Source organism: Schistocerca cancellata, chromosome 1, assembly GCF_023864275.1.
Source record: "Schistocerca cancellata isolate TAMUIC-IGC-003103 chromosome 1, iqSchCanc2.1, whole genome shotgun sequence".
Lineage (NCBI taxonomy): Eukaryota > Metazoa > Arthropoda > Insecta > Orthoptera > Acrididae > Schistocerca > Schistocerca cancellata.
In genome coordinates this window covers 10,115,444-10,130,364 of record NC_064626.1, presented here as the reverse complement: position 1 = coordinate 10,130,364, position 14,921 = coordinate 10,115,444, and positions in this window count along the sequence as shown.

The window sequence follows — 14,921 nt, the reverse complement described above, 5'->3', positions numbered from 1 at the left end:
GAATCTGTGATGTGCAGTTGCTTGAGGCATTGCAGGAAATCTTCTGAGTTGCGGATGTGGTGCATACATTTCCCCACATATGGAGACAGGAGACCTTTCAAGTACTTGGCTGTTGTGTACGTAGGTGCCCCAATATTACTGACAATAGGACGTAGGGGCACGCCCTCCTTGTGTATTTTAGGCAGACCATACAGTCTAGGTGGCACTGGCGCTTTTTCCCGTAGTTGTCTGATGATCTTATTCGGCATCCCTGTTTCCTTCAAGAGAGCACTAGTCTTCTTGGCCATCTTGTCCGTGGGGACACACTCCAGAATTCTGTACGCAGGGTCCTCCAGAAGGTGGCGTACTTTCTCAGCATAATCCACCCGCTGCAAGATGACAGTGGAGTTCCCTTTGTCTGCTGGCAGTACCACAATGCTGTTGTCTTCCCGTAGTTTCCTGAGTGCAAGCCTCTCCTCGGTTGTGATGTTCGATTTTGGCGGCCTGGCCTTGGTGAGGGCCCTGCAGGTCTCTTGGTGGACTTCCTCTGCCACATTAGGTGGAAGTGTGGCTGCAACTTGCTCTACTGCACTGACGAAACCTGAAATTGGTACGTTTCTAGGGGTCGTAGCAAAGTTGAGACCCTTGCTGAGTACCTTTAAGGTTGTATCATCAAACTGTATGCCACTCAGATTCGTCATAGTGCGTGTCTCTTCCATCTGCTGTGCTTTCTTACTCATGCGGTCAAACTTTGCAGATTGGCAAGATGAGGCATTCCTTCTAGCACACTCAGCTAAAGACCAGGAGGCACGGTCTACCAAATCCCAATCTTCTCTTGTTAAGGAGGCTGCCATATACAGATGAATGTGTAACAGCTCCCTGGCCACAACATCTAACCTGTGGCGCATATCTCGAATCCTCGTTCTCACCAGTGCCATGCTGGCTCTGCGTTTTATCTTGGTCGCCGCTCTGGAGTTGATGTGATGTTTAATTCTGGCAAATACTGGTACCACTTCTCCATCTCGACACCTCAGCAAAAAACTGAGAGAACTCAGCATCTTCCCTTTCTTCTGCCGTAGCTTGTCCAGCTTCTCGATATTCTGATACATCTCTTCCCCGTAGAGACTTTTGATGTTACTCTTCAGGCTTTCCCGGCGATCTAATGACATCTTGGGTTGTCGGGTGTTCTGCCGGATATCAGCGTCGTACTTGCACGATATTTCAGTCACGTAGCTCGTGACCTTCATCAGTTGCGGGGAATGGACGCGGACCACAGAGGAAGCGCCTGCAGCCGTTGGTGGAGGGGGAAGGCCATAGGCATAAATACTGGACCAGGTCCACTCGAGGAGCAGTCTCAGGTCGCACCTGATAAAGGTCACGAGCTACGTGACCGAAATATCGTGCAAGTACGACGCTGATATCCCGCAGAACACCCGACAACCCAAGATGTGATTAGATCGCCGGGAAAGCCTGAAGAGTTACATCATGCTGTCACATCATTGGTCATTGGTGAAATTACTGTAAAATTGTTCACACTATCAACTGTGATGCTTATTATCAGAGTATATCAATGGTGTGTTTTCCATCTCATCTGTGCACTGGCACCGTGTTGGGTACCACATGATGATTGACTGATGTCGCTTGTTTGAGTTGGGGAAAGAGTTTTGGCGGATGGGCAGCAGCTTCTGGAGTAGATACCATCGACACACTGATCGCTTACATGACTGCAATATGATGAATCAGTCTAAATGGAACGCAGAGTCATCAGCTATTCCGTGACTATGTCAGATGAGTTTAAATGTAGTTTTGAAACCTACACGAATGCCGTACAACTCTTCCAGTTTGCTTATGTTGTAACTCTCTTTTATTTAAAATCATCCAGTGTTTGTGGCGTGTTATGGTAGCCACAGTAACAATATGATTTACATTGTGTGATGACTAGTTTGCTGCGAGAAGTCGTGGATCAAAGCACCTTAATGTCAGTTTAGGACCTGACATAGGCATCAAAGTCGTAGCAGGAAAACAAAATGTATGACAGTGTACAAAGCATGTTAGAAAACAATGTTTCAAACCACGACACAGGGTTACAGGCAGCGTCTCTTGCGACTTACAGTATACTCTGTGGAATACGGCCATCCTCTGCAATGGATCAAAAACTGTATATGTAATAGGATCGTCCTCTATCGGCAACATCAGCAGTTTGATAGGTAAATTCGATGACGGACAGGGTGTCCCGTTAGGAATGCTATTCTGGGAAGCATCACAACAACTCTCTCTGTGTGCCGAACCCATATCGCAGCTATGTGTCATTGTACTAGCAACAACGCCTAGGTGAGTTCTATATCAGATGAAGTTAGTGGAGCTTTTATAGTTCGTAATTTTTCTCCATTGGATGGTACAGAATAACGATGATAGCATGTTGGGGGTATAGATGAGGACGGACACGGATCTGCATCGGATTGTAGTTTCTGTATCTAATTTGGAGGCACACCACAATTCCCACATTTCCACCAAATGGTCAAAACGCGCTCCTGTTGCACTGACTCAGGTCGTTCTGTTTCTACACAGGTTGCAGAAGGGGGTGGATATGTCTTTCTCCGTCTTCTCCTCAGTTCCGACCTAAAATTGGAACGATTACATGCGCAAAGCTGTAGAAGTGGGAGCAGTTGCAAGATGCGTAGAGGGCTGACTAAAACCAGGCTGGAATTTTACTGTGGTAGACAGGTTCGAGAAAGGTGACTTATTTCGAGATATGAGAGCGCCAGAAATATGATTCACTTATGGGTGTGATCCGACGCAGGTATGAGGTTGAATGGAGAGACTTGATTCCAAGAAATGGACATCATTTCTAGCAGGTAGTGTAACACTAGATATCTGGTAAGCTGGTGTAGATTTTCTTATGACCTCAATCAGCACATCATCTACTACTACTGTTTGTGTTCCATCTCAATCAGTGGATATACAGCAGAACTTCTGATATGGTATCGAGTCAGAATACGTTTCAAGTACCATAGAAATATCTAGCTGTGGGCAGTGTGAAGGAGTCGCAAATACCACTTACATACCATGTCCCTTAGCCATATCACTTTCAAAATTCAGCGATTTTATAATGAGGTTGCATTGTCGGCTATGTGTAACTGGAGTCCTTGTCTGATAATATACACTCCGGCGATCACTGTCTCGGTATTTGTCCAGATAGAAAAACCACCTCATTCAGAGAGAATGTTGTTCCTCGATTTATAAAGCCAGTATAGCTTTTAACGCGGAAACTTGTGTATACGTGTAGAACCATGACTGCTTGCGACAGTAACATACAGTAGTTGTTGGGATCGAGTTTTTTTAACATCTGGCTGATTACGCCTCTCTTTCTAGGACACGGTGGTGGCACTTGCAAGAAAAACTTATGAGACATGTCCACCCATGGTTAATTTTTCTCTCAGTATTATTTCGTATTGCCAGCGATAAGTTATTGACGAAGCCTTAGTAGGGGCTGTGTGATATGTTCGCATTTTAGCATCAGGCTTATAAAGTATGTGTTTGTGTTCCGACATGTGCAACAGAAATGACCATCTCCAGTTGTAAGGAAGGTATGGATTTGATGTTGAGTACTGTGATAGCAAGGGAAGAGTATGTCAAGTCATAAGAGTGGTCCTGATATTTCTATTTCCAGAGCCACAGCCATCAACAGAGTGTATTTCCGATACATCGCTCATTGTCGAATGTCGCTCAACTGAGGCTGTGATTGTAATATTTAGTTGTAAGTACAGGGGTAAAAGCCTGCCCGATCAGCCGAGCAGATTAACACATGGTTTTCTGGAGTGGGAAGGAGCGCCTGCTCCCCAGCACGAATCCGCCCGGTGGACTTTTGTCGAGGTCTGGTCTGCAGGCCACTCTGTGGATGGTTTTTAGGCTGTTTTCCATCTGCCTCTCCGAATGGAGGCTGGTTCCCCTTATCCTGCCTCAGCTACACTATTTTGGTGATGGCTACGCAAACAAGTTCTTCACGTACACATACACCACCATTACCATACCACGCAAACATAGGGGTTACACTCGTCTGGTGTGATATGTTGGCTGGGGGGGGGGGGGGCATTGGAGCCAAACCGCACAATAACCCTGGGTTCGGTGTGTGGTGGCGGAGGGGTGAAGTGGACTGTGGTAGTCGTTGTGGGGTTGTGGACTACTGTGGCTGCACTGGGGACAGAGCCGCTCCATCGTTTCTAGGTCCCCGGTTAACATAACATAACATAACAAGGGTAAAATATATGTATGACAGATTTCTTAGGATAAACATTCTACCTGTACGTGCTTGGCCTGCAGCGCCTGTGACCTGTGTGGGGGTGATTCACGTTCCCCATTAATGGTAGGAGCTTTCAGACTGGAGATGCCTGTTGGACTGTAGGAATGTAGATGAATTAACAGTGTTGTCCTCTAGACCACCAAATAGCGAATACTTATTATGTGTTGGATAGCTTTCGTGATTATGTGGAAATTTGAGAAGATTGAATATGGAGGTGCATTTGTGCTGGATCATTATTCCCTCCTGTGTAATTAGTTTGGTTGACTGCTTCTGCACATTTCGCACCTTTATTTAGTTGAGAGAAGGTCGATTGTGGTGTGTGCATCTAGCTTGTGGAAGACACGTTTGCCGGCTCTAGACATGAGAAACACTTTAGTTGACCTTGTAAATTATAGGGATGATTTGGAATCTACTACATCACCGACATTGGTATTCGAGAGTGGAAATATCAGTTTCCTCTACTTGTTTCGATTTTCCAAGTAAATGTTTTCGCAAACATGACAAAATTTTAGGTAGTCAGTGGTTTATGGCACGCCCCACCTATCTAAAGTTTCAGGTTTCTAGAAAAATATTTTCCAGTCTGCACTAGCCATCGGTAGGATGCTACCTAGTGCATGATGTCGAGAAGTACCGCGAAAATGGTATAATATTATGGCGTACCATGTGAAAATACATGTGTTCTTGTAATCGCCGAGTCTGGAGATGTGTGTACAAAAGCGAGCAAGCAAGGAAGCATGTTTGGAGCAGAAACAGTAACGTGTTTATGCCGAGGGGAAACGAGCCCGAATTTGTAGAACAGCTCTGAGAGCAACTTCAGCCCGCTGGGGGTGGATGACTTGTGATCGTCGGTTGCGGGAAAATATCTAGTGGTGTCAGCAATATATATGGTACTGTCTGTTTTGACGGCATATGTACAAATGATGTAAAAGGGATGATTTTATTTGGCGCGGGATACAAATTGTATGTTTACTACATTGATACAGTAGGCGGTGATATATTGCTGGGTTGGAGATCGGTTTCGCGCACTAATATTCAAGCTCTCATCCTCGGTGGAACAGCAGTGTAGTTGAGTAGGAGTCTTTCCGTATTTGATGTTATGTAGGGTATGTGGTGATATATTGGTGGGTTGCAGGTTGGTTTCACGTCTAATATTCAAGCTTCTGTCAGGAAGAGTAACAGTGAAAGACGGGGTACCACATTAGGTCCACGAGGAAGACTTCATTCGACGCTATTCTGCGCTATTTTCGTAAAAAGGTTCTGTTAGGGCAAGAATTTCCGTACATACAAGCTGAGACATCAAGAAAGCGAGCGTGAACTATTTCTGGGGCACTATGCAATTTCCATGAGGTCAACTCAGTTCTTATTTTTTACATAGTCATGTGACATCAGTATAAGATTGAGAATCTTGCTAGATGCGCTTGGCAGTTAAGCACTGTTAGACGTGTCTCTCATGTCACACTAGGAACAATGCGCCCTGTGCTACTCTGTCATCAACAGTAAAGACACGTGCTGCCCAGAGGCGTCTAGCATATGGGAGATGCGTGAGCACGCCTTGGTGTTCTGTGGCATCGGTATAACACTGACTGTATACCCAAAAACAGAGGCAACTTTTACCTGCGTCCAACTGCAGCTCACAGCTGTGACAGCGTGCGTGTTCATGGACCGTCTGCACTCCTGCCCGGTCACGTCGGCAACAGTGCCTAGGTGAACACGTATTTCGAGAGGAATTTCTCAGGTACCAAGTATGAAATAGGTGTTGCCGCCTCATGCTTGAGGGTATCTGTGTGTGGTTTGACAGCTGACAACCACGTCACTTTGTGGGGCTGCAGGTAGCCTCCTGTGCGGTCCACTAGGCAGGGGGTGGTGGACGGTGTCTGTGTACATTCCAGAATGAGATTTTCACTCTGCGGCGGAGTGTGCGCTGATATGAAATTTCCTGGCAGATTAAAACTGTGTGCCTGATCGAGACTCGAACTCGGGACCTTTGCCTTTCGCGGGCACTTGCCTGCGAAAGGCAAAGGTCCCGAGTTCGAGTCTCGGTCGGGCACACAGTTTTAATCTGCCAGGAAGTTTCTGTGTACATTGTTTGTGTGTCTATTGCATATTTTGCAAGCAGGCCTGTAGGCTGCACTATGCATTATTTGGACATTTTATAAGTACTGTGCATATCTACACATCAGTGTACTGCACTATTTAGGAACAGTCTGCATGTCTGTACTGAATTTATTTTGGTAAATTAGGAGTTGTTTGCTTTCTGCAGAGCGTTATTTAACAGTTTTACAGGTCTGTGGGCTGTGCAGCATGACCCCAAGCATGTGTTTTGTATCAGTGTGATGAATATAATCCATCCCTAAATAAATTGTTCGAAAATAAATAAAGCCCACTCCTTCCTTAGTCCCTCCAGCAGCCCAGCGCAGGCTGAATCATTTTCGCCCATTTTCCCCCTCCAGACCACCATCTGGGGTTACATCACAAGAGGGATGACAGCACCCTCTGCTGGCAGTATTGTGTACTAGGTCAGTTGGAGTCTAGATCTTATGGTGGAGACACTGCCTGCAAAATAAAGACTTATGTCTAGCACAGACAGAGTCGTTTTCCCGCCATCCCCCCCCCCCCCCCCACACACACACACACATCATCTTGGATTATGTCACTGACCTGATGACAGTGCTCTCTGGTGGTGGTACTGTGTACTAGGTCTAGACCTCGTGGTGAACATACTGTTTGCCGCCATCTTGGATAACAGTACTTGCGTCATCAGCTGACGTCAAGGCTGCTATCTCGGATTACATCACGGAATGGACGACAGTACCCTCCAGTGTGGTACTGTGTACTAGGTCAGCTGGAGTCCAGACCTGGTGGCAAACACAGTGGATGGTGGTGCTGCCTCTAATTGTTTAAATAAAGAGTGGTGTATCATTTCAAGAGTTGATGATTAGCAAGCATGCTTGTAGAGTCTTTTAGATGAATTATTATTTTGACAGTTTACGAGTTGTTTGGCTCTCTGAACATAAATGTATTGCATTATTTACGAGTGGTTTGCAGGTCTGTATGCTGTGCAATGAATTATTTTGACAGTTTACAATTAGCATGCGTGTGTGCAGAGCGTTGTACATAAGTAGGAGTAGTTTGCATGTCTGTATGCTGTGTGGCATGTCAGAGCGTATGTTCTGTATCACTGTGATAAATACACTCCATCCCTAAATAAATTGTTCGAAAATAAATGAAGTACACTCCTTCCTCTCTCCAGCAGCCCAGTGAAGGCTGAGTCCTTTTCATACCAATCCCTAGGAAGGCTGACTTAGGTTAGTCCAAATACCCTTGCTTTCTCACTATCCTCTTAGTTTAGTAAAGATAGTGCAATTGACCTTGCTTAACCACCAAAATTCAAACTTGGCGCCAGTTCCTAGGAAGAGGTCGCGGGCGGACGACTTAGGTTGGCGGAGGTAGCACAAGTGACCTATTTTCCCGCGATTTTCTTAGGTTAGTAGAGATAACCGTGGTGTGATGCATTATCGTGTCCTTGAATTTCCTCCATTTTTGAGTCGACTTAGACAGCGAGTTGGATGGGGGCCTACAGTTCAATATTCACTCTGAAATACGGTGCTACGTAATTTGGCATTTTTTCTCATTGTGAGGGATGAAAGAAGTGTTAAGTAACTGAAAATAGTCGTAGGAGCAACTTTGGATAAAACGAAGCTTCGTAGTTTGGTAGTTAATCGACGTTTTTGGTTATTCTATCCATCTCCTTGTTCATTATTTTTCGTCATCATTTCTGCGTAAGTTAATCCACTTAATAAGTTATCAGACAGAAAATTCAGAGCTAAGGGGATACTAGTCACTGAATTCGGTACATGAAGTAAATACAGGTAATACAGTGGCGTTCCACGTTGTTTGCTATTTAAGTTATAAATAATTTTGTCGGAATAAATTTGTTTTAATGATCTATCTATTTGAATAATGCAATCTGTGCTAACCGCTGCACCTTTGTATTTCCGTTCATTGCTGTTCATATTATCAGCTGTAGCAAGTCATGTTAGTTGATTTGCTAGAGTTAGTGATGAAAGTCTACAGTGTAACTGGATTGAAGTTTTTAGTTTATTACAAACAATGTTTAAAATTATATTCTGGTGCGACGCTCCCCAACACAAATGTTTTTAATTTGCTTCTTCCAAGATACATCCGAATTTCGGTGCGATTTCAGCAGCAGACTGAATGCGAGCATTATTTTACGAGCAATTCTTTCGCACAAATTTACACTTCCACAGTTAGAAAAACGACCTCGAGTTATCTGCAATATTCGATTATCACTTTACGTTTCTTGATACGATTCATTGTCATTCGCTGTGGTAACACTTGATGAGTCTCAAGAGTACAGCGTACATAGGGTGACCAGATGCAATTGTTTAGAAAGGAGGACAAACAGCTTCAAGAAGGATGACAAAATAAGAAAAAAGAGGACACGTCGAACAGGTGAACTGCAGATGTGGATACCACCCGTCAGTTTCGGACAAGTCACGTGACTGCCGGGAATTAGCGGTAAAACTAGTAGTTAATTGTTACTGTTGGTCAGGTGGTGGTTAAGTGAGCAATATAAAAAAAAAATTAAAGACATTGATTGTGGTGACAGTGTGGAGTCGATAGTTTTGTTATGTTAACAACACGAAATTGTTTACAAAGCGAAAAACGTGAGACCATTCACCTCCCTTCATTCGACGCACCGTTACCAACATCTACAATTCAAGCAGCAGCTGACGACATGTAAAGTGCACTTTAACTTTCCGAATACAAATAAATTGAATGACTATGGAACAATGAAATAAAACCATGACAGTTAATCTGTCGAGTTATTTCTTACCTTTATTGGCTACTGAGACGTACGTTCCAGCTCCACATATCTCACATTCAGCTTCAAATTCATTTCTCCCTTTCTTAAAGCCGGATATTTGCAGGAAAGGACATCAGAAAATGCACACTTTCGTTTAGGCATAGCCAAATATTTTACGTAACTCACTCGGTTAAAAATTACACTCACAAATCACACGTGCACTACAGGAAGCCAAGCCAATACAAAAAAAAAAGAAAGAAAATGGTTCAAATGGCTCTGAGCACTATTGGACTTAACATCTGTGGTCATCAGTCCCCTAGAACTTAGAACTACTTAAACCTTACTAACCTAAGGACATCACACACATCCATACCCGAGGCAGGATTCGAACCTGCGACCGGAGCGGCGCGCGCTTCCAGACTGTAGCGCATAGGACCGCTCGCCACACCGGCCGGCCAAGCCAATAAAAATTGAAACGAAAATTTTAAATAATCGATATTTGCATTCGCTTATAAGTAGATCAACAATAACATCGACAATCCTGGTGCCACCTACTTAACACAGCCTCCGTGCGTGTTTATCACGAAGGCTGTGCCAATAGTTAAAGTATTTAAGAAATGAGCAATAGAACGGGACGAATTGTAAAGTTAACTGTATTACGTTGACCTTCGCGAAAAATCCGGACACTGTAAAAATCAGCCGGGACCCCGAACAAAGTGCTAAGAAGGAGGACATGTACGGACGTCTGGTCACCCTAGGCGTACATTTTCTCCATAGAAAACATTGTCGACAGCCGACACCGTTGTGGGTCCACAGGCAGAAGTGACAAACGACAGGAAGCTGACGAAGTGGAGATGGAACCCCACTAAGGGGAGAAGAGCATTCCAGAGGCCGGCTTCCTGAATGCAGATGAAAACGAGTGAAAGCATTTGTACGGCCTCAGAGCCACAACCGTCACACCTATGTCGAATCCCGCAGTGCCGATTCAAACGTTGGCGATGGCGAATACGCAATTGGATTTTATACTGTCTGACGCTACCGAAGTTTTGCGAGTCTGTCGACATTACAGTTCTTAAAGTGACTGCATTACACGTGTACTTGTCGAGTTTTTGGACGTCTGCTACACTTGTCCGAACTGGAATTTGTCGGACATTACGGTTAAGGGAGGCATTAAACAATAATGTAAACAAATTATTATTATATTAAGGTATTTGAAATATTTTCTGTAGTTAAAAATTCATCCTTATTTGCTAATAAGGGTGCAAATATTTTATTGTCGTTGACGAGTATTTGGGTCAGAGGATGTGTTGTGTCGAGCGTTTATTAAAATCGCGGCGATCTGTGGACCATTGGAAGTGCTGGGAGGGGGGGGGGGGGGGGGGAGCTACAGTAAGAAACGGCGAGCCATCCCCGGCACTCCGGAATGCAGGTTCCGCAGCTGAGCCTCCGGAGGCTGAGGCGCAGTGCTGGCAGCGAGTGGCTGGCGGTCGCCGCGTGGGAGGAGCCGGCGGCGGCTGCGGCGGTGCGGCGGCTGCGGCAGTCCGCGCGCGGCCAGCCAGCGAACGGCCGGGCACCGCGCAGCCGCAGCCGCAGCCGCAGCCGACAGCAGCCGCACGTGCCCGCCCCCAGGTAGGTGAGCCGAGCACAGCCAGAGGCCGGCCCTGTACAGTCTGCTGTCACTCCCACTTCAACAAACCCCACTTTCCCACCATTTCAGAGTAATAGCAATTATCGAATATGTTCATCGTAAAAGATAATTACTTTTGACGGTAACGATTGCTTTGCTAAGAAAAAAAGAACAATAATTTACACGATATAGAGTCCAGTGCGCGATCACCATTTTGAGAATTTCACTTAGCACGACGACCGCGGACACAGATCTGCAAACGAGGGCTCTGCGAGAGTCTAGGTGAGAGTAGTTGGCGACCGCGTTCGGGATATCTAGTTGTTGTTGTTGTTATGTTGTTATGGTCTTCAGTCCTGAGACTGGTTTGATGCAGCTCTCCATGCTACTCTATCCTGTGCAAGCTTCTTCATCTCCCAGTACCTACTGCAACCTACATCCTTCTGAATCTGCTTAGTGTATTCATCTCTTGGTCTCCCCCTACGATTTTTACCCTCCACACTGCCCTCCAATACTAAATTGGTGATCCCTTGATGCCTCAGAACATGTCCTACCAACCGATCTCTTCTTCTGGTCAAGTTGTGCCACAAACTTCTCTTCTCCCCAATCCTATTCAATACTTCCTCATTAGATATGTGATCTACCCATCTAATCTTCAGCATTCTTCTGTAGCACCACATTTCGAAAGCTTCTATTCTCTTCTTATCCAAACTACTTACCGTCCATGTTTCACTTCCATACATGGCTACACTCCATACAAATACTTTCAGAAATGACTTCCTGACACTTAAATCTATACTCGATGTTAACAAATTTCTCTTCTTCAGAAACGCTTTCCTTGCCATTGCCAGTCTACATTTTATATCCTCTCTACTTCGACCATCATCAGTTATTTTGCTCCCCAAATAGCAAAACTCCTTTACTACTTTAAGTGTCTCATTTCCTAATCTAATACCCTCAACATCACCCGACTTCATTCGACTACATTCAATTATCCTCGTTTTGCTTTTGTTGATGTTCATCTTATATCCTCCCTTCAAGACACCATCCATTCCATTCAACTGCTCTTCCAAGTCCTTTGCTGTCTCTGACAGAATTACAATGTCATCGGCGAACCTCAACGTTTTTATTTCTTCTCCATGGATTTTAATACCTACTCCGAATTTTTCTTTTGTTTCCTTTACTGCTTGCTCAATATACAGATTGAATAACATCGGGGAGAGGCTACAACCCTGTCTTACTCCCTTCTTAACCACTGCTTCCCTTTCATGTCCCTCGACTCTTATAACTGCCATCTGGTTTCTGTACAAATTGTAAATAGCCTTTCGCTCCCTGTATTTTACCCCTGCCACCTTTAGAATTTGAAAGAGAGTATATTTAGTTACTCTGTGATTTCTCCTGCTTTGTGTCTCGCCTCCGGCAGCCCCTCGCGAGTTCTGGGACGGCTCCCGATTAGTCGCCGACGTCCACGTGGAGCGGCCCGCCGCCGTGCGTAGCTCGTAGCTTTCTAGAATTGCGCGCCATTTCAGGCTGTTTCCAGGCTAGTGTACTGTGTACGCCGCCAGAGAGGCGGACACGCCCGCGCTCGGCGCGCGCCGCCCGCCTGCCCGCCTGCCTGCCTGCCCCGCTTCCAATTGGCGGGCGCGTGGGCGCGCCGTGTCCGCCCCGGCTACTGGCTGCTGGCGGCTCCCGACGTCACTCCGAGCCTGTCTCATTCCAGGCGAGTGACCAGATATCCGAGTCTCAAATGACTGAAACTGCCTTTGTTTTTTGGAGCATCGACTGCACTTCAGTAAATCGACGTTAAACCCGTGCGACAAAACACAAATTGCGTTTATTCGTTTCGCAGTTATATAACTCGAAAATCGTCAGTACGGCAACGAGCTATTGACCACGATGTCGTAAATGCAGCGCAAATATGATCGACAAAGACATTCGTGAGAAAAATTTGGTGAGTATCCTCCACTTCCTGAGACAAACAGTCCGCAACTACCTCAGGTCTGCAAATCTATTTCTGTTTTCTCGGTACATATTTCTCTACAGCAATCGACACGTCGCCCATCACGAAATCTTGTAACACGTGTGAGATCCTTCCTCGGGCAGAATTCACATTCGACTCTTTTCTAGTCCACACACTTAGTCTGCTGAACTCCACTAATGTACTCTACTGCGATACAACAATTCAGATTTTCTTTAAAAAATCGTGGATCTCAGTTTAATTCGACGAAAAAAAATGAACTTGTAAAGTACTCAGAAACAGTGGACCGTTCTGCGATTGCGGACTATTTGGGGAAAGGAACCGACTAAGAATTGACAGTAGTGTGACGTTGTGTGGAATGTTTGTTTCGGTTGTGACGGGAGGACGAGAACAAAAGTCCTCGACGTGCGTACACGCAACCGCAGCGCGCGGGGGGAGGGGGGGGGGGGCGCGGAGCAGTGCGGCCTGGCACGCCGTCACTGCACTTCCCACTCGCTCCTTCCCCTTCATTGTTCCTGTAACCTAGGCGGCTACACAGTGCTTTCTCATATCTGTATAGAACCGTCCTGGTATCACATCAGATCCAGATGACTTTCCTGATTTTCGTCATATTCTACTCGATATCTGCCGTCTCGGTATCCGTGTGCTGATTGACGCAAGAGGACAAATAGTGTACCAAAGTGATACGTGTTTTCAGACATTTTCAGTTCGTCTTCTGCGATGCCAGCAGTGGTTATTGTCTTTATACAGTGCCGAATACCCCATTTGTGTTCGGCGTGAGTAGACGACGCTATTGTTCGCATAACAAGGCGCTTTCCAAAATGTTCCTCAAAGGACATGGAGGTGATTTCAAACTGATCACTAAAGAATGACAAGGCCGTTCGTTTCTATCGTGGCATTTGGAGCTCAGTGTAGTGGTTAACAAGAAAAGAAAAGCGAGAAGAAAAGAAAAAGAAAAAAAAAAGGTTGAAAATGTGGGAAGAAATCGTAAGTGAAAATGTTTAGGTTGAAAATGTGGGAAGAAATCGTAAGTGAAAATGTTTTTTTTTTTTAAATCGTTAATGACCGTGAAAAAAGGGAAAGAAAGAAAGAAATGCAGATCGGACTTCGTATTACAGAAAAGCTATAGTTGGGGTGGTCCTTGTGGCGCTTTTGAACAAAAGTTAAACCAATTTCCACTACAAAAATTATTGAAAAGAAACAGAGAATAACAAAATGTAACTGACAGGGGGAAGTGGCGTAGATAAGAGTTCATCCTTTACCAGGTTAACTTGTCTTCTTTTGTGCGGCGTAGAGGTCTTCAAAAATCTCCTTCATTTCGGCGTGAAAACTCTGCTCCGAAATCTTGCAATCGTCCCGGAATCACTAATTCATACCAATTAAAATCATCTTGATACTGTATGCAATTTAATTTACTTTGCTACTTCCATCCTCCGAATTTCTTAACAACTTCCACAATATGTTTACACATTAAAATCAGATCAAGACTAGCTAATAAGGTTTTTTTTAACGTCTTCATCAGATCACGTCTGCTTTCAAGAGACAATCAAGAAACGGATAGAAAAACAAAAAAAGAGTTACAATTTTAGTATTTTCTCTGCCGTCGAGTGCTCATACCGCTGCGACAGTATAATTTTTATCTGAGGGAACGTGTGTAGCGCGGCGAAATTCAAAGTCCCGCTAAATCGCCCCCTCGACTGTCACGCTAAAACATTTAGCGTGGCAGGCTAGTAAACAATATAATAGATATTCCTAAATGTCAATATATACATATTTTCATAGGAAAGGCCACGTGCATCCATAGGGGATAATCATTGTCAACACTTACTTTCTAAACCTATATACTAAATACAATTACTACAGTTTGGATCCCTTTTACAAAATTAATATACATATATTTACATAGTGTGTGTTTGAGCAAGCTGCTCGCCAGTGCAGTTCATGTTGTGCGCTTCTAGCGTTGGTTTCCCAATGCATCTCTGGCAGCACGTAGTCTTTGCGCATGTGCAATAGCATCACTGAATTTCGCGTGCGGTAGTTTCAAAACCGCTGTGTTATGACAATCTTGCACAGTATCCACTTTCACATAGTGTTCATTACAAGTTGTTATTCCAGCATAAATGGCGTATTAAGTCCGGTGACTCCATAAGATTGAGCGTGTGCGTGATCTGAAGCAACGTCCATGTCTTCCGTTACGACACAACACTCCAGG